The 21,540-nt window shown below is 34.3% G+C and overlaps 1 pseudogene; it reads right to left on the reverse strand.

Annotated features, from left to right (window-relative positions):
• Positions 1-1,386: 1,386 nt before the first annotated feature.
• Positions 1,387-10,836, reverse strand: LOC149555851 (putative disease resistance protein At5g47280; annotated as a pseudogene).
• Between the last annotated feature and the right edge of the window lie 10,704 nt (positions 10,837-21,540).

Below are 21,540 nucleotides of genomic sequence, written 5' to 3' on the forward strand. Positions count from 1 at the left end.
AGTCCCAAAAAAAATATTTTTAGCCCCTAACAAAAATATAACAATCAATAAGAATGATGAAATTAGTAAACATAAATATATTTTAAAAATAAATCATTTTCAATTTTGGACTATTAAGATATTTCTTTTTTTTTAAATTAATTGCATCCCTGTACATTAATTTGCAAGGACTAACAACAATCTACAAAGCTTTCTAGAATAACAAAAAGATTAGCTCACCAACATTGAAATATATATATATATATATATATATATATATATATATATATATATATATATATATATATATATATATATATATATATATTCCACTAATTGTCAAAATAATTTAAAAATGTTAATACAAAATTATAGTATACTATAGAATTAAAAAGTCAAATGTATTATTTATTGAAATAAAATAATAGTATATTAATTGTAAATGAATATATGTACAAGTCCCTTATTCAATTAAATTATCAAAAGTAAAACAATATTATTAAATTTAGTTACATGATAATAAATTTAAAAACTATGTACCAATCAAAAAATTAAAAATTAAAACCTATCAAAGATAAATATAGTCCAAATTGATTTTAATAATATGTTAAACTTTTTATAAAAGTGGTTCCTACTTTTAGAAGGGCTTTGAGTTCTATCATACATAGAGTCCCACATCAGAATTTTTTTGGCAAAGGGCGTGATAGAAATTTTGCATGGAGTATTCATTTTTGTCCTCACTATGGATCTTCTTGTTCTCTTGTATCTTGATGATGGATCATGTAGTATGATCCAAAACATTGATGGTAAAAAAACTCTACACAATCAAATCAAAAAATTACGTACTTATACTGATGAATCATGTACTATGATCCAAAACATTAATGATAAAAAAACTCTACACAATGAAATCCAAAAATTACGTACTTATACTGATTCTATTTGTTCTCCACCATCTTGCAGATGTATGTTAAGGATTAAGAATTTATAAATTCCTTTACATTTGCCAGACCCAGGAAAATGTAATACGCGGAAAAGAAAAATTTTGATCTGCTAATTTCTTACTCTAGGAAAACACGTTAAAGCACGAGCGAAAGGATTTAATTGTTGCTCAGGCACAATTTACCATGAAAAGAACATTGCAGCATGATCACTCATGTGTCTACTATAGCTAGGGACTAAATCCCTTAATAATTTAAAATTAAAACATATGACATAAATACAATATTGACGATAGTGCTAAGCACTCTGTGATCCTGCCATAAGGTTAAAGTTCATAGATAGAACTCCAACCCCAATGACACAAATGGTCTTAATTTCTAACTCTGCTTCTAAAACTAGAAAGAAAATTACTCAACCCATGGTCCACAGTCACTGTTCACAATATAAATGATTGCCGGAGCAAAGTTATGTGTCCAGAAACTCTAAACTAAATGTTGGTTCTGCAATTATCACATTAATCGACTCACGGAAATGAGACCACTCTTTTTTCAATTGCTCATCGTAGATCACATCTGACAAAGACGTAAGGCCATTAACCATTCTAGGAAGTTTCTTGATTTTTTTGCAGTCACCCATGTTGAGAATTTTGAGTCTCTCCAACTTATTGAAGTCACGTGGAAGAGCCTCCAAGCCTTGACAAGGAAATGTAAATTTCCAAGTTCATAAATTGAGGCTGGCAGTTCTTTGAGATTCAGACAAGCAACTAAGCTCAGCACTTGAAGAGATCCTGCAAGCTTCCCCAGATTCTCAGGAATCTTGCGAAGTTGATGGCAATTTGTTATAGACAGTGTTTTCAGTGAAGTGAAATTGCAAATACCAAGAGGAAATTCCTCAATATCCTCACAGCAGTCAATATTAATCTCTTCAAGTTTAAGCAGCTTTGAGCACACTTCAATGTCCAATCACCCCTTATCAGTGCTGAAGAGACTCAGTGAGAGCTTCCTGAGATTTTCTAAATATTGAAAATAATCTAGATCAGGGACAATCAATTTTTCAAGCTGAAGGCTCTTCAGTTGAACCAATGAACTAAGGGTTGACATGCCGTCAATTTTAGCCCTAGGATTTCTGGTTGATTATGATAAGAATTTTCAACTGAGAGATTTCCTCCACAAATGGTGGAAGGAAATATTCATTTCCATCAAATATCAATACAAGAGCACGGGCCTCCGAAAACTCCAACTTAGGCCATTTATTCTCTTTCATTGGACCTGCAAAAGTATTCAAAACTTTTTAAAGAAGGAATATATATATTTTGATGGGCCTCACTCATTTTCTTGAAGCCTGATACTTGTGAATATCAATAAACCAATTTAAAGAAATCAACCTGTGTGAATGGCAATAATCTCAGCAGCTTTTATATCTCCATGTGAGGGATCTTCCCAGCAAGAGAATGGAGATAATCTCAACCTTTTTCATATCTTGTCATTTTGGTTGTTGTCCGCAGATTCCGCACAATAAATAGCCAAACACTGCAACATATCATGTTGAACTGAATATATCTCACAATTGCTGGGAAAGCAAGAGTTAAGATGCATTCAATCTTCAGTGAGACATCTTTTTCAAGTTCTCAAAATGAAGTAGCAACATCTCAATGATTACAAATTTTGAGTTGAAGTAAAACGATTACATGTCCAAACTCCATTTAGATCATGCTAGAAGAAATGGGAGATTTACTCTTTCGGCTTGATGATCACTATCTATATCTTTCTGCTACATATTTCAACGCAATTTCAACAAAAGAATCTAAAAGAAGACACTCACCTTGAATTATGAGTTAGCTGTACCAAATTCAAGAGCCCTCTTTTTTTGAGATCAACAAGAATCATCGACGCATGCTCTAGGCTTAAGTTGTGAACATGAATCAAAATATCAAACGAAGCATCAACGGGGATTTTTTTAACTTCAGGAAACAATATCAGGTCCAAAAAGCATTTTTTTGTATCACTGTCCAGATCTTCTATGCTCAGTGCTAGGCGCTTGAGAAAATCCTCTTCATAAGATCTAATATTAATTCGTCTTCCTTGTGAAAGCTGCCTTTTGGCGTATTCCCAATACGCATTTTCACTGTATTTATGTAAATAACATCCAATCACCTCCAATACAAGTGGTAATCCTAGACATTCTTTTGCTACCTGTTAGTGAAGATTGATGCTGAGATCTTCAATTCAAACTCTAGCTCCACTGCTCCATTTCCACCGTTCTATAAATAATTTCTAGAATACTTCAGTTTAGGAGTAGTTTAAACAAGAAGCATGCTGTACATATGGCATGCATTAGATGATATTTTTGGATGCATTTTTGTCTAGTCTTAGTTACTTCTTCTCTCATCCTTAATCATAGGCATGGAATAATGCTAAAACTACTGTCAGAACTCCTAATCTATATTTTGATCTATGTGTTAGGGATTAGTTTTAACAATTTTTATTTGAATAAATGTATTGGCTGAACAAGAATTTGTAGATGGAATAATATATCAATTTTTTTCTCTGTAGTAAAACAGAGCCTTCCTTGTTTTGAATATTATCATTTTTTTTTATTGTGTTGCTGTTGTTGTTTGAATCCTACATTTGGTATCAGAGCGGAAGGTGTTTGGAAGACAGCAACATGGCAAACAATTTGCAAATCCCAGAGTTTGATGGAGTTGATTACCAATATTGGTCAATCAAGATGAAGACTTTTTTAATTGGGAAAGATTTTTGGGAGATCGTTGAATCTAGATATGAAGAGCCTGCAAATTGGAATACTCTCCAACCTAATGACAGGACATTGAAGAAAGAAGCTGAGAAGAAGAATGCAATGGCATTGTTTCACATTCAGATGGCTCTTGATAAGAGCTAGTTTCCTCGAATTGCTGATGCACAGACAGCAAAAGAGGCTTGGAAGACTCTAAAAGATGCTTACCATGGCAATGATCAGATCAAGGTTGTGAAGCTACAAACCTTGAAAAGAGAATATGAGAACTTGAAGATGAAGGAGACAGAGAGTGTGGGAGATTTCTGTGTGAGCGTGAAAGATGTGACTCATAAAATGGCCACTTTGGGTGAATCTATTGCTCAAGAGAAAATAATACAAAAGGTATTTAGATCTCTAACCCCAAGATGGAATATTGTAGTAATTTCCATAGAAGAAAGCAAAAATTTAGCTACCATGGAGTATGATGAATTGGTTGGATCTCTTATATCACATGAGGATAGAATAAGGGACACATCTATCAGTGTTAATGAGAAGGCTTTTGCTTTCCAATTTCAAATTTCAAAGAACGATGGTGCTAGCAACAATAGTAACAACAAAAAAGGCTCGGGAAGGGGCCAAAATCAGAATTTTTCAAGAGGATCTAGAGGAAGAGGAGGTGCTCAAGGAGGCAGAGGTAGAGGCAGATTTGATAAAAGGAACATCCAATGCTATCATTGCAATAAGTATGGACATTTTGAGAGAGAGTGTAGACTGAAATCAGGTAACAATTGTGCAAATTATGCCCAACAAGATGAGGATCCTTCCTCGGGTAATTTATTTTTGTGTTATGGGAAAGGTGAAAGTACTATGAATGATGTTTGGTATTTGGATTCTGGATGCTCTAACCATATGTCTGGCAACAGAGAAATATTTTCAAAGCTTGATGATAGTTACAGATCCAATATTACCCTTGGTAATAACAATACTATGGATGTTGTGGCCAAAGGAGACATGGATATTCAGACAAAGGAAGGTATGAAAAGTGTTCAAGATATTTATTATACTCCCAAGTTAAAGCACAATTTATTGAGTGTTGGGCAGCTATGTGAGAAGAATTATAGAGTGGTATTTGAGAACATGCATTGTACTATCTATGATAAGAATCAAAAAAATAAAGTGATTATAGTTGTTCCTATGACAAAGAATAGGATGTTTCCTTTGAAGTTTGGTCAAAATGATAATCAACTTGTCAATATGGCTTATGAGGATAAAAGTTGGTTGTGGCATCTCAGGTATGGCCATTTAAATTTCAATAGTTTGAAGAATCTAACATCAAATGCATTAGTTCTTGGATTGCCTAAGGTTGAAGAGCATAAACAGATTTGTGAAGGGTGTGCAAAAGGGAAACATTCAAGGGAATCATTTCCAAAAGGCAATGCATGGAGGGCCCAATACTCACTTCAACTTATTCATTCAGATATTTGTGGTCCAATGCAAACACAAAGTTTGGGTAAGTCGCCATATTTCATTACTTTTATTGATGATTACTCACGCATGTGTTGGGTATATTTTTTGAAGACTAAAGATGAAGCCTTTGATACATTCAAGAAGTTTAAAGCTTGTCTAGAGAATGAGAAAGGGAACACAATAAGATGTTTGAGAACAGATCGAGGAGGAGAATTTTGCTCAAACAATTTTCAGAATTTTTGTGAGATGAATGGCATCAAAAGACAACTCACAACTGCATACACACCCCAACAAAATGGAGTGGCTGAAAGGAAGAATCGTACTGTGGTAGAAATGGCAAGGAGCATGTTACAAACCAAGGGTTTGAACAATTCTTATTGGGCTGATTCAGTTGCTACAGCCGTATATATTCTCAACAGGAGTCCTACAAGTGCCCTACACAAGATGACTCCATATGAAGCATGGTATGAGAAAAAGCCCAATGTAAATGATTTTAAAGTTTTTGGTTGTTTGGCTTATGTTCACATCCCTAATTAGAATAGGAAAAAGCTAGATGCTAAAAGTGAATCATGTATTTTTGTGGGCTATAGTGAGGAAAGCAAAGCTTATAGATTATTCAATCCTATTACTAATAAGATTGTTGTTTCAAGAGATGTGATTTTTGATGAAGGGGGAGTTTATGGTCATCAAAAACAACATGTTGGAAAGCCAAAATCAGTTTTGGATGATTATGATATTGGTGATAATGATAATGAGCAGCCAGCTAATGGTTCTATTTCAAGATCACCAAGCCCACCAAAAAACCCCTCACCAATACCAAGATCAAGTCCATCCTCTAGTCCTCCAAGGAAGGTAAGAAGATTGAGTGATATTTATGAGAGGTGTCAAAATCAAGCACATGAAGAAGATCCAATAGGTGAGACAGTAAATTTTGCATTACTTGCTAAAGCTGATTTTGAGCCATCATGTTTTGAAGATGCATGTGCTAATGAGGTTTGGATGCAAGAAATGAATGAAGAGATGGATTCCATTGATAGGAATGAAACATGGGAGCTTGCAGATCTTCCACATAAGAAGAAGAAGATTGGCACAAAATGGGTCTATAAGACCAAGTATAATAGTGATGGGAGTGTTGAAAGACACAAGGCAAGATTGGTTGCTAAAGGTTTCACTCAAAGGTATGGCATTGATTATGAAGAAACTTTTGCACCGGTAGCAAGACAAGAAATTATTAGGATGCTAATCTCTCTTGCAGCTCAAAAGAAATGGAGTATTCATCATAGGGATGTGAAAAGTGCTTTCTTGAATGGGTACTTAGAAAAAGAGGTATATGTGGGACAGCCACAAGGTTTTGAGATTCAAGGCAAAGAAGATTATGTCTACAAGTTTAAGAAGGCTTTGTATGGCCTCAAGCAAGCACCACGTGCATGGTATGCAAGAATTGATGGATATTTTCAATAGAATGGCTTTCAAAGAAGTAAGAGTGAACCTACCCTTTACTACAAACAAGAAGGTAATGATATTCTCATTGTGAGTTTGTATGTTGATGATTTTTTATATATGGGTAGTAGTTCAAAGATGAAAGATGAATTTAAAGTTGCTATGACGAATGAGTTTGAGATGAAAGATTTAGGTCTCATGAAGTACTTTCTTGGCATGGAGGTTTATCAAGGTAAAGATGAAATTTTTATTTGTCAAGAAAAGTATGCAAAAGATATGTTGAAAAAATTTGATATGGCTGATTGTAAACCTCTTTCCACTCCAATTGCTCATGGAGTTATATTATGTAGAGATGATGGTGCTAAAATTATTGATGAGACATTATATAGAAGCATTGTGGGGAGTTTGATGTTTTTAACTCACACAAGGCCTGCTATTGCTTATTCAGTTTCACTGGTTTCAAGGTATATGACAAATCCATCAGAGGAACATATGAAGGCAGCCAAGAGAATTTTGAGGTATGTGAAAAGCATGGTACATTTTGGCATTCACTATTCTTCTAATAAGTTTGAGCTTGTTGGCTTTAGTGATTCAGATTGGGTAGGTTGTTTGGATGACCTAAAATCTACAACTGGTAATTGTTTTTCTTTGGGTTCTGGTTTAATTACATAGAGTTCAAAGAAGCAAAGTATGGTTGCTCTCTCTTCTATAGAAGTGGAATATGTTGCGGTCACTTCAGCTGGCACACAAGCTTTATGGCTTATAAAGCTTCTTGAAGAAATTGGAGAGATACAGGTTCAACCTACTGTGATTTTTTGTGACAACATAAGTGCCATTAAATTGACCAAGAATCCGGTTCATCACAGCAGGACCAATCACTTTGATCTTAAACAACATTTTATTAGAGATTTGGTACAAAATAAAGCGGTTGAGTTGAAGTACATCAGCACAAAGGAGCAAATTGCAGACATCTTCACAAAGGCAGTTACAAAAGATCAGTTTTTGGTACTCAGAGATCAGATTGTGAGTCCTCTCAGCATCAAGGGGGAGTATGAAGATTGATGCTGAGATCTTCACTTCAAACTCCAGCTTCACTGCTCCATTTCCACCATTCTATAAATAATTTTTAGAATACTTCAGTTTAGGAGTAGTTTAAACAAGAAGCATGTTGTACATATGGCATGCATTAGATGATATTTTTGGATGCATTTTTGTCTAGTCTTAGTTACTTCTTCTCTCATCCTTAATCATAAGCATGGAATAATGCTAAAACTACTGTCAGAACTCCTAATCTATATTTTGATCTATGTGTTAGGGATTAGTTTTAACAATTTTTATTTGAATAAATGTATTGGCTGAACAGCAATTTGTAGATGGAATAATATATCAGTTTTTTTCTCTGCAGTAAAACAGAGCCTTCCTTGTTTTGAATATTATCATTTTTTTTTATTGTGTTGCTGATCTTTCTTGAATCCTACAGTTAGTACAGACTAGTTAGCCCTAATATAATCTCAAAGGATGGCCTTCAGATCTACACATATTGAACTAAACGAACCATGCTTCTTAAATTGCGAAATGGATAGCAGATCTACACAATATCAGCTAGCAAAATATAATGTCGTATTATGGCAAATTTAGCAGACTTCAGGTTCACTAAAATCAACAAATGATATGTAGATAGACATAGGTATACCTCTTTGACTGGTTGCTTGTTGAACCATCCATCTGGAATGCTTTCTTGTCCAAAGGTCCAATAACAAAAGAGGGATAGAGAATCTTCCTCTCCTAGCGAAGACATATAATGAGTGCTATCAAGGTGTATGGAATTGACACTGCCCCTGACTGTAACAACAATCTTGCATCCCTCTGCTTCAAACAACAATTCTCCGATATTAACATTTGGCCCCAGATCATCTAATATGACTAGAATATTTTCTCGCTTAAGCCTGAGTATTTCCTGAAGAGCCTCATGAATGCTCTCACTGTGAGAATCAGGCAACGGTTGATCCCCAGTAATCATTTTCCATATTTTCTCAAGAATCGTCTTGTTATCTGGTAGCTGGGAAACTGTTTGAATAATTATCTTGTCTCCAAAATGTTCTAAGAAGAAGAATGGAGAACGTAAGGTCAGGGAAATCAGAAAATAACGCAAGGGTCATTTCCAATAGATAAACAAGTATAAGTAAGGTCTCATTAGTAATTAATTAACAAACATAAATAAGTTTATTTGCTAAATTGCTAATTCATTGAGTTTGTATCGTATTTGTGTTGTTTTTCTTCTCCTACTAACGACAATTTTTTCTGCGATATGGTGGCCAATAAATTGCAAGGGTTGAGCACATATGCAGATTCGTAATCACTGCAGCAATATATGAATTCTTTCAACTCTCCCATTACTGCTGTCATTAGAATGCATTGGGAAGTAAGTTAGGATCAAGATATTGAAATTTTGACTTCTTTATTGAGAGGTTGACGGGCAAGTCTAATCACGACTCAGTGATGTTACCAATATACACAAGTGTGAACACAAAGAGCATACTATAGTAAGTGAGATCAGGTCTTATGTTCTAGTCTCCCTAGAAGTTTAACGTAGGATTGTAGCCAGGCTAAAAATCCCCACGCAACTTTGCCAACCAGACTAGAAGCTCTAAACACACCACTTCCTCATTGGAAACATTTTCTAACTTGTCATTTTGATATTAGAGGACAAGCCCACTTTCGAGTGAAAATAAAAGCTATCCTAAGCATATGTATTTCGCATATTGGCCACTTGACCTGATAGTAAAGTCTTGATAGATTAGGGGCTTGAATGGATGGATAAAAGATGAGAAGGGGAGGATAGATGTCTTCACAGGAGTGACCAAACATGATAGCTTAAGAGGAAGAGGAGAGCAGAGCAGAAAAGAGTACAGATTAAGAGGAAGAAGAGAGGACTACACCAAGTAAAGAAAGATGATGAATAAATGCTCTTCATACGTGTAAAAGAGGAGAGGAGGGGGTTATTGAAGGGAAGAGAGGAGATATGAATGGTCGTTAAGCTCTTTAAGAAGAAAGAGAGGAAGAGGATATATTGAGAAGATGGGGAGAAGATTGCATTGACATAAGCAAGTTGAGGATTCAATTGCCTTTAAGCACTTCAATGAAGACAGAAGAGAAAGAGGGGAAGGGGAGAGGATTTCACATCAAAGGTGGAGGCATGAATGGTGTTCAGAAACTTCGAGGAGGTGAAGACAGATCCAGGGGAAGGAGAAGAGAATCCAGAAACCACATTAAGGCATGAATCATTTTCAGGCACTGTGAGGAGGAGAGGATGGAAGAGGACTATCCAGGCTTGTCAATAGGAGATGGTTCACACAATGAAGAGCTCATCAATAGCAGACGAGACATAGTTAACAAATACCAATGGAAAAGGATTCCCCTGCTTGACTAACTGAGGAATATTTCCATGCTAGAGTAGCTCCCTAACTTAAGCATGAGATTATATACTTAAAAAGGAGGTCGAAACATAACCTATACATAGAGATCACCACAAACCAGAGGTAAATTGTCTCGTCACACCACGGTTAAGGTTGTGGGTATGATTGATGTTTTGAATATAGGCTTATCTGAGTGCGATGGAACACATATAGTTCTTGCATCCGATTGCTAAAGTGATGCACATTTTACCTAGCAGCGAAATAGGTTGCCCAACACTTGGGCGAATATAGGCCAGCTTTAAAATAGCCTCCTCTTCTCAGATCTAATTCCTATCAAAGCCCAGACAATACAAAAAAAAGTATTTAACAAAATTCCTTGATTCAGCACGAATTTTTGTGTGGGTGTGTGTAAATGGTTAACTTATGGTTTCAGCATCCCTCCCGAGAGCAACTCCCAAAAAATGCATTTTACGAGATTACTTGATTCAGAGAGTAAATATATGGTCTACTTACATTGGACATCAGAATCCCTCCAGAGAGTAGCAACCAAGGTTGTTTTGCCACTACCCGTAATTCCCATCACTCCGATCTTATTGAAATAATCTTCAAATAACCACCTTTTCAAATCCCCTACTTGATTCTCCAAACCCACGCTATGTTTGGGTAGTTTTGGAATGTATGAGTCTACAAATGAAGATGAGGGTTGCAAGCATAACAACCCCTCGCTCACCCATTGTCCCAATTTTTGACAGCCTGAGAGAAGGGTATCGACACCCGCATCAACAGGCCTACAGAGAAGTGCTCTAACAACCTCTCCAATAGCTCCTTGAACAAGTGCGAGAACATAGGTAGAAACCATTTTGTTAGCGTATCGGGGGTGATTAGGGCAGCCACTTATTTATCAATGACTCCTAGAGTGAAGTGGAAATGGCAGGATATGAAAGCTGAGAGGAAACTTCTTGCAGTGTTGATTCCACGTTGAATTGTCTCATTTAGCGAGCAAGCAAACAAATTGAATGTGGGATGTTGGAAGCAGAGTGGAAATTTCTCGCACATTTTTTCCACGATGAATTGTCTACATTTAGGGAGCGAGCAAGAAAATTTTCCACATATGGGGCCCTTCTTCCCGCCTTTACCTCTCTTCAATTTACTGTCTAGGAAAACCCGAAGTCTTTCAAGAAAATTAGAAAAATAAAAGTTTTCAAAATAGTACAAGAGAGGGAGAGTCAGTCAACCATTTTTTTAATTATTAATTAATTAAAAATTAAAAGCTAGAATAGAATCATAATTATAATAATAAATATGACATTTTGAGCACCACAATGGTTTAGTGGGTATAATTATAAACCAATTTAATGCAATGAATTTTTTTTTTGACAAATGACAAAGAAAAGAGCCTACTAATAACTTAATAAGGTCGACTGCCATGGCATTCATTTAACCTTTTGTATACCTTAGTCCTTAAAGTTAAATTCTATTAGTAGAAAATCTTTGGAAATCTTTCCCACATATGTAGGATTATAGTTTATAATTTTTCTTCAACACCAAAGAAGAAGTGAATCATTTGAAGTGAATGGTAAAGGGAATGTAATTGATAGTGATGGGACATATAATTAATCCCAACTCACATTGCAAGTGTGAAGTGGAGGTGGTGGTGCGGATAGTGGACACTTCTCACCATTATGGAAATTAAAATTAGATCGATGTTTCATTTTAGGCATTTGGCCCGAAATAAGACTTCCACCATTGATATGTAATCATCAAATGATATTGTTCGGTACAAATCCATTGTGTTGTATTTATTACCCATTTCCATTTTGTAGTTATTACGTAATAAATTTTAATATGTACTTTTTTCCAACCAAGGAAGGCCTTTCAAGATAAAGTCTAGTAGGCAAAAAATACCTTGATCAAACATCATCCAGTAAGGCATAAAATAGTCTGGATTTATATTAATTTGAAAAATATGAGTACAATCAAGCTAGAAAATTGAAATACTTGCATAACCTTATAAATTATATTCTATGAACATTTTGCAAAGTACAATAACTTATAACTATACATATTATATGTTGTATATCCTATAAATACAAGTCCCAAAGGGTCTTGGTACCCCTTCTTATAGAAAATGAAGGGCTGCATACAAGCTTCAGTACCTTTGGTAACTAATAACTAATTTGCAAAATTTTCCCAAAAATTTTACAAAATGATTTGGGAAACAAGCAATTAATGAATTACCCACCGCATAGCTTGAAACATTACCAATAAATTGTCAAGGTGTTCTATGTTTGCAGCATGTGGATTGAGCCTCTTTTGTCATCACAAATCATGAATTGCTTGGTCCAACACCTCCCTTTCTACCTCCTGCTCTAGTTCATGTTGGTCACTGATATACCTAGGATAATTTATCTAGAGATTCCACATAATGTTCATCATGCTACTAATAATATCATACTAATCTTCTTCAGACCCAACCTACCCTAGGTGCACTATAGGGTTTGGTGCCTATCCTTTTGGATGCTCATGAATATGAAGTCCTGGGATGCTCATCAAATTTCCCAACCGCAGTTGTTAATCTAGAGAAAACCTTATGCTTTGAGTACATGTTCTCATTTTTGTCAACAACTTGGTTTTATAAAGCATGCATTTAATGCCAAAAGGAAATTAATTGTCATGTTTCACATGCTTTGAAAACAAGTTGTACAACATTCACCAATGTGTTACATTTGTTTGTATTAATAGCCACCAAATTGTCTCATTAATTATGTACCCTTTCCAGCTAAGGGGAAAAATTGCCTCATTAATTATGTATTTTTTTCCATCAAATGGGGAAACATCACCTCATAATTTATATATTATTTCCATTCAAGAGGGAAAAAATTGCTTCCTAAGTTTTGTATTTCACTAAAAAAAAGAAATTAATCACACTGATTTTATGAAATTCTTCCACATTGGAAAAAAATAGTCAATTAAAACAAAGTTTTTGTACATTGAAAATTTTGCCAAGTGAAAATATTTTTTTTCCTCTTGAAAAATGATGGATTTTCCAATATTTTATAATTTTTTTGGATAGGGGCTTTCTTAAAGTTATCCTTGGATGAACCCCATAACTCTTTATTGTTGCAATAATAAAATTTCATCTGTTAGGGCTACAATTTGATCATATCTAATGATCTACCCTATTAGAGGTATGCTCTATTAAAATCTTTTAAGACTATTAGGTCATACCTTAATTGAAGGATTTAATACTTACAATAAAGTAAGGACTCTATTAGAAGAATTAAATAGGACTACTAAAACCACTTTGTTAAGAAATTTTCCCTGACTCAGTCTATTAAAATTGATTTAGTACTTGATCCTTTGGTTTGCTCTACAAGATATTTATGGATCTCCTCTCTTCAATATCTCTATTTGACCTCCTTATCTAATATACTCTGTTTCATCCTTCACTGCTTTGGTTGCTTCGTCTGATCTCTTATATGACTTAGCTTTCCTTACTCTGGTCGAAGTTTTTTCACTCCTCCACTTGTCCATTCATCACACATAATGATTTTACGGTTAGAACCCCCCCTTAAATAGATAATTGTAGAAAGTTGTAGATCATAATCAACGATCCATATTTCATCTTTTTGTCATTTAATCCTTCTAATTTTATGATTGGTTAATATGCTTATCTTGGGATTAATTTCTTCATCCAAAATGTGTAATTTTCTCCTTAACTATCTCTACAATCATTCAATATCATGTAGAAGTCAGCTAAAATGATTTACATAAGTGTTTGCATCATTACAAACTCATATGTCAAACTTGGTTTACTCAGCACTTGAATGTTCTAATGCTCAATCATAACTAACATTCATGTTGGCACTCAGCTTCTATATGCTTGACATATACTAATTCAATCGACATTAATTAACTTTCCAAATTCTCAATATCTACTATTCTACTTGGCATCCTGACACTTTCTCTACTGGGGTACTTGACAACCTTTGACTTGTTCGAGATGTGAAGAAATATAAACAAGTCCTTTGTAGCTTGACCTTCTCTAGATGGCTCAGCCATAGTGATGACTGACCAACACTACCATGGAAATGATTAAGTATTAGACACTAATAGGAAACTTGCGCTTAGAGATCAACACGATGTGCATCCATGCTTGAGACCCATTTTTGTCCCCCTCTCAAGCCCTGTTCAAGGATTGATTTAAGGAGTTATTTAAGGTTTAGTCAACTTGTGGGATAAAGTTCACTTTGAACCCTTTATAAGCCCATCCATTTGCTCCATTTTGCATCATGCATTCATGACATCATTCCACACACACTAGCACTCAAGCACTCAAGCCTTCAAGTCTTTAGTTCTTAGTTTTTGTAATTATTTGAGTTTATTTTCTTACTTCTATTCGTGTTGATTTTGCTAATTAATTTAATTTTTTGATTTCAAAATTAATTTAGTTTCTTTCTTAGATTATTTTAATTCTAATTTTTAAACTAGTTTAATTTTTAATTTTTATAATTAATTTTTTCTCTTATCTTGATTTGTGCTATTTTGTTCATTTTATTTTTCTATTAATTTTTTGAAACAATTTTTTTTAATAGAGGTTTTTTAAATGGTCATTTTATTCATATAAAAAAATAAAAATTAAATAACATATTTAATCTATTTAAAATATATTTTAGAAGAAATTTTTTTACTTAAATTGAAAATTATAAATTACTTATAATTTTCGTGTTAATAGATCTCGTGGGGTTAATCCTCTTAGATTCAACAAGAAAAGAATTTGTGGAAGGTCCTAGAGGAAGGTTGGATCAAAGTAAATTTGGAAAGGACTTCCAAAGGAAACCTGGGACCCTCTGGGATTGGTGTAGTTGTTAGGGATGAGACTGGCAATACTAGCAATAGCGATAAAAAGGATAGTAGAAAAACCAATAATCAGGCTAAGTGTCTAGTTGTAGTAGAAGCAGTATTGTTGGGCATGAGAATTGGGGTCAAAGAATCCATTTGGAAGGTGAATCACTACTAGTGTTGAATGACATCGCCCAAGGTGAAATGGAAACTTGGTAATTAGATAAACATGGCATGTTGATACAAAGTTCGTTGGACAAATTTGATGAATTATATTAATCACGTGTAATAAGGGAAGCCAACGAGTTGGCATACACATTGTCAAAGTTGGGAGCTAATGTGAAAAATTGTATTTTAGAGGAGGATTTTTGCAACCTAGACCTGTACAAACTGATGCCACCATTGCATCAAAATCTCTAAAAGTAGACATTCCTTATGCAAATGGAGGTAGAGGAGATCATAGATGACTAAGTACCCATAGTTTTGGCATGTGTGGTAGATTGGCAAGTTCAAATTTTTTAGGAGGCGCTAAAGTTATTTTTTAGTGAAGAATATCTACAAAAAGATTAACGTCCAAGGTCAAATTTGGAGATTTTATCTCTTTTTTTTTCTTTATCACTTACGGTGGTTGATTTGAAACTAGAGGTGATGTATTTGGTTAGAGAATGTGTAGAGCCAAAGTAGGGTGGTAGAATTGAAGATATTTTCATAATGGCAGAGTTGGGGGTTATTATCCGCATGGAAAATCAACCTCGGTGGATGATTGGTGGTGCCCCAAGTGAGTTGCAATCCTTACCAGTGTGGCTTATGGGTGAGGATAGGAAGTTGATAATCTGAAGGAAAATTTTGGTAAGATAGAGTAAGAGGAGATTTGAGTGGGATGGTGTTGGTTCTATTGGGGATAGGCTTAATCGACTCATACGAACATGGGCCTAGCTACTCTTAGCCAATAGCCTAGGGCCACTGTTATGCATTAGGCTCAGGCTATTGGCTAAGAGTGGGCTAAGCCTACTCTTAGCCAGTGTTAGTCAATGGTTCGAGTGTGTCAGTTAAACCCCTTGTTTTGGGGGTGATTTTTTGTCTATGGATTTAAATGCCTCTAGTTAGCAGGGAGTTGGGCCAGGTGTTGATCTGGTGATTGGTTCCCTAGCTAAGTTTATAGATGTCTCTGGAACAAGCATTGATGTGTCTTTGCTTCTTCTCGTATGAATGATTCTGGTGGGAGGTAGGCTTATTGCAAGGCTGGTGTTGTTAGGGAAAGCATTGGGTTTCTAAATTTTACCAAAAAATATGTAGGGAAGTGGTTTTAATAAGTTTAGGTTGAGTAGCATTTGGTTTGGTTTTGGAAGTCTAGGTGTATGGATCATATTTATGTAAATTATGTGGTTATTTTGCTATGATGTATGTAAAGGGTTGGGTGGCAATTTTTGTTGGGAAGTTTTTTTTTTCACTGGGTTGGCATGGATATGTCCATGACATATGGAAGGGTCTTCTTGCCTCTAATGGCATATCTTGATATATAATTTCTTTTTTAGTATTAATATAAAGACTTTATTAATGATTAAAAAAAATTAATTGCAATTTAATTTATTCACATGAAATTATATCTAAAAAATAATTGTATTATTAAAAATGTACCAGTTTATCATTGTAAGCACAAAATAATGATATAATAATTTTTAATGATACTATATTCTTCATGTACTAACAATTTTAATTAATTGATAAGGAATTCCCTATGTGGGCACTACCCACTGGATTTGTCTCACGTTGGAGATAAACAATTTTTTTTGACCTCTTTCACACTGCCGACAAAAGCAAAGGGTTTTTTTTCGACTTGTTTAACTCTCCCTAGAGATGTTAGGGCTGATAAGTTGGGTTTCGCACCAGAAATGCAATTTCTTGGTTGTTGGGAAAGGTTTTTTGATTTATCTTATCCAACTAATAGTGGTTTTTTGTTTTCAAGGATTTTGAACGTTCCACAGGTCGAACCTCATGTATGATCGATCTTCATTAAAATGAGAAGTTGCTTGAGGAGATTGTAGTGATTTGTATCAGAAATAATTTTTACATGAAGGAGAAATATTGCCATGAAGAAGAAGTTCGTCACATGATTTCTCACGGCATAGGCTTTGCTTCTCTGATATTTTTTTGATTCCCTTTAATGTTTAGATTAATCATGCATATTTTAAAATTTTATATTATACATGAGGTAAATGAGATTAATATTTTGAATATAATATTCCACCTCATTTTTTGCGTGGGATTTAATTTCGATTGTCGCCAACCAATCCGAGAATCCCTCGATTCGGCTACAAATGCATCACTTGTCTTTCAACATTCCTCTCTTCTTTTGAGTCGCTTGCTTTCGACCAAGTTAATCGGATTCTTATTATAATAAAAAGGTGTTCCCAGGAGAAGCAACAGGAGTATTCTTCTCACAGAATATGAGGCTAAGAGTTCGTTTGGTTCTTGGAAGATGACAGGGATTGGTTTTTCTAAACCCGGATTTGAAATTTTTTGTGTTTGTTTCAAAATTGGCAAAATGGGATTAATGAATCGGACTTCCAATTTTGCCTCAATACCAGGTTTTCCAACTTCCTACTAGCAAGTAGGAATTTAAAATAAAAACCTGGTTATGTCTTTTAAGGAGTGTGAAAACCATAGATTGGACTACTTTTTGAAATTTGTCTTTAACTCTAAGCTTACTCATAAAAATGTGCCTTCACATGCATCTTCCAAGTGAAATAAACCGTTTAAGTAAAATCCCAAAAATTATAATGAAGATTTGCAAAACCTTGATTTGTCTAAACCAAGATTCGTAGAAATTTCAGTTTTTTAAATTCCAGGAACGAAATAGACCTTAAGCATAAAGCCAGAAAATACGATTTTCCTTAAAACATAAACCATATGAATATTATTTAATCATAAACCAAAAACTACATTGATCAAATATTCTTCCTTATATTTTCTTAAATAAATCTAGATTTGCATTCAATGAGCATCATAAATGACATTTATAATTTAAGGTTACATTTGAATAATGAATTAAACATCTCATGCATCATTTACTGAATCATAATTAATGTAGTATTCATGCAAACTATGTGATCCAAATGTTTTTCCTTTCTATATACAATCTCATAGTGCTCTCCCTTGTATGTACTATCATAGGTCCATAATAACATGATAAAAATAATACTTGTCACATAACAAGGTCAACAATATCAACCATTTAGATAGTCATCATGAAATTCAAATTAAAAACCCAAGTGAGTGAATATTGTGTGTGAAAAATGTGGACACACTTCTATAAACCATTACACTTGAGAATACCCATGATGAAGAGCATCTCAAGAGGTGTCTCATAGATTCCTATCTATGATGTGCAATGTTGAAGAAAGTAAATAACAACATGATAATGGCTCTTAAATGAAGAAACTTAAGAAACCCTTGCAAGGTGCATCGTAGAACAGAAGATTCAAATGAAATGCAAGATCTAAGCTAAATGAGATGCAAACCCTAGCTATGGTGAAAGAAAAAGTGCAATGTAATGGAGACAAAAAACAAAGCTAGGAAATGAAATGAAAGATGGATAGATGCTAGCCTAGCCATGATGAACAAAGGCCAAGATTCAAGATGAGGGCAAGCTCCAAGTACTCCAAGAATGCAATGAGACTCCAAGGTACCAAGGCTTCAACTGACATCATGATGATATCTTCAACTACTTCACCCATATCATTGTTATGAAAGAATGGGGAGAGACCCTCCTTGCAAATAAAATGGATGGTTGAGATTAAGAGGTAAAAAATGCATAATCAAGGGAGAGGAATGCATCTTGAGTGATCGATGTGCTTAATTATTTCCACTGATCACAATCAATAGTTGAGTTTTGAGAGGGTTTAAAATGTGTGGAGCAGAATTAAATTCATTTAAAAAATAAAAGATTCCTCTCAGATAGAAAGTTGTGGATTCATGTGTAGACAAAAATGTCTTTTATTTTATTTTTAAAATAGGAATAATGCTTTATGTGTGTACACTTGGGATAAGTGGGAGGTGAGGATTTTTATTTAATTAAAAGGGAGCAAGTTCTTTAAATTAAATCAGAGACTTAGGATAAAGTGGTCAAACCATAGGTTGTAATCAAATAAATAGATTTGATCAAGATAAATGATTTATGGTCTAGCATTAGAATAATTTTAAAAGAGAAAAAGGGGTCTTATACTTTACTAGACCATTTTATGATGATTGTATTTGCCCCTCTTTGACTAATGTGTGATCGATCTAGGAACACATTACATCAAAGAATGATGATTTCAAAGAAATAGAAAAAGATCTTGGCCTAGAATGGAAAAAGTGGTTGAGAAAAGGGGTATGAGAAAAGACAAATCAAGGACTAAGAAAAATTCACAAGAATTGAGCAAGGACTGAGAAAAAATCAAAGACTAAGTAAGATTGAACAAAACATGCCAAAGACTGAGCAAAGACTAAGCAAGGCCAATCAAGAACTGAGAAAACTAAGAAAAGATCCTGCCCCAAAACAAGAACAAGGATTAAGAAATGAATATGTCTGCCCCCTTAGGAACAAAATTGAAATGATAATAGAGGAGATGTAGAAACCCAAATAGATATATTTGATCAAATTGATAAAGAATAAAGTTCAAGATATTAGATTAAGTGATGTAGATAAGCGACCACAAGAATGATAGAACATTCCTCAAAAGAATAGTCAACTATGCAAAGGAAGGTAAAATTTTAAAAAGACAAATTGACAAGCAAGATGAACTTAGATTTAGATTTTAAGCCCAAAAATGGATGTAGAAAATCAAAATTAGGTAAAATATTCAAAAGGTAGATAAATGTGATGAAAAGATTAACACTTTTGATGACAAGATAGCAAAGAGGTGACATGAAAGATCAAGAAAGTGAAAATATATGATCAAGAAGAAAGTGAAGATAAACTCAGTCAACTATAAGTCCATAAAAGATGGAGGAGGTTCTCTTGACACTCAAAATGCAAGACTAATCCTATAATGAACCCTAAAATGCAAGCTACATAATGCAAGGGTTGCAAAAGTAGGTTCTTTATATTGGTATTTTCTTATCATCGAGCCTTATTAGGGACATTGAAAGATCATACAACCATCACTAGGATGATCTATGAAGATATAAATATGATCTATATTGGATTGAAATGTGGGAATCCAACCTATGTATCAAAGACATATAAGTCAAGATGACTACACAATCAGATTCCCTAGTTTTAATGTATCAAGATTGTGCTTGCATCAAGATACAAGAAAGTCAAGATAACCATAAGTACACACTTGCAAAACATACAAGGATGAAGCCTTTGAATTGATCCTAAGTGTCCATGGGACCAAGAAAAATACTTAAGACACCTAAGATAAAATCAAAGAGAACACCCGCATATAGAAATTAAAAGAAAACATGCCCCATGCCCCTAGTCCTCTAGTCCATGACATGCTTGAAAGACTATTAGGGAGGGGACACTTAGCAAAGAAATAATCATAGACAACACATAAAGAAAAATAAGCCAACAAGTCTTAGCCAATTTTTGTGTCTAAGTGTGTGTGTAAATCACATGATTGTCTTCCTTAGGACATCAAATCTGCCAGTGAGAAGTATCACAACATCCTAGACTATAGAAAAGGTATCTGATAAGTATTGAGAAACACTCAATGTCAAGGGGAAGTATTGAGAAACACTATTTGCAAGAGTTTCCAAAGAAATGTCAATGCAACAAAGATACCCTAGATAACGCAAAAGACAACCTATGCCCCCGTAGACCTAGACTAGGATCAACTCCAAAACTAGGAATACCAAAAGGACATATAAAGTGAAATGGATTAAGCTCAGAGTGCAAAGCAATATACTAATAGACATAAGTACATGGGTCTTACGTAGTACTTTTTTTTAGGTTTTCACCACTTGACAATATTTTTTTCAGGACTTTATTTATTTATTTTTGTATTTTTGAGATATTTGATTTTTTTTTATGATACATCAAAGCACCTATTGTTAGGTTTTCACAAAATGACTATTTTTCAGCATCATAATAATTTTTAATTTTTAAAGAATGATTTAGAGATTACTAGTTCTCAACAAAGATCACATCATTTTGTTCCATTGTCAAGCAAGGTGTAGAATATAAAGTAGAACCAAGTGGATAAGAGGGATAAGCAAGAAAGAATAAAGAAAATGAAAGTGATCCTTGAGGACTGACTCCTCAAGAGTACCCAAGCTAGGGAAAGATATCCACATGAATCAAGTTAGACAAGTCAAGAAAGCCAAGAAAGTAGATAACATGGAGGATAAGTAGTTAAAGCAAATAAGAGAGATAACATATGGGATAAGCAGAAGAAGCTAGCAAGAAAGATAACATATAGGATAAATAATGGAAGCTAATAAATGCGATAACATATAGGAAAAGTGATGAAATCCAATATCATAAAAGTTTGTAGTCCAAAAGTGTAGGTATGTTAAGAGGCCTATGAGAACCATGTTTTTCTTATTATTCTTTCGATCAAGACCAAGGGGTAAACTAGATAGGATGGTGATGAGATAGGGAAATAAAAATGAAGCTAGCTATGAAGGTTATGAATGAATGAGCAAGTACAATAGGGAAGTTGATGGATAAGATAGCCAATATGTAAGGATAGCTCAACATTGTCAAGATCAAAGAGGAAGAGGGAATATG

Source organism: Cupressus sempervirens, chromosome 5, assembly GCF_028749045.1.
Source record: "Cupressus sempervirens isolate cs-2001-9-10 chromosome 5, ASM2874904v1, whole genome shotgun sequence".
NCBI classification, from domain to species: domain Eukaryota; kingdom Viridiplantae; phylum Streptophyta; class Pinopsida; order Cupressales; family Cupressaceae; genus Cupressus; species Cupressus sempervirens.